Raw genomic sequence first — 277 nt, 5'->3', positions numbered from 1 at the left:
TAACACTATTCCTTAATGCAAAATTCGAACTCCATCTTCTTTGATAAGTTCGAATCTTCTACTTCTGTCTTCTACTTTTCTTTTCCTCTGACACCTAAAGGAATCTCTATACTGTGACATAGAGGATTCTACATTTTCTTGTTCCCTTCTCTTTCTTATGAGCAGGAGCAAGGACAAAAGCATTCTTGTTGAGGCGGATCCTGAACCTGAAAGGACCTTGAAGAGAAAGCTAAGAGAAGCCAAAGCACAACTCTCTGTAGAGGACCTAACAGAAATC

The sequence above is a fragment of the Arachis duranensis genome, chromosome 5 (genome assembly GCF_000817695.3).
Source record: "Arachis duranensis cultivar V14167 chromosome 5, aradu.V14167.gnm2.J7QH, whole genome shotgun sequence".
Lineage (NCBI taxonomy): Eukaryota > Viridiplantae > Streptophyta > Magnoliopsida > Fabales > Fabaceae > Arachis > Arachis duranensis.
The sequence above is the reverse complement of the archived record's forward strand: the minus strand, read 5'-3'. Positions refer to the sequence as shown.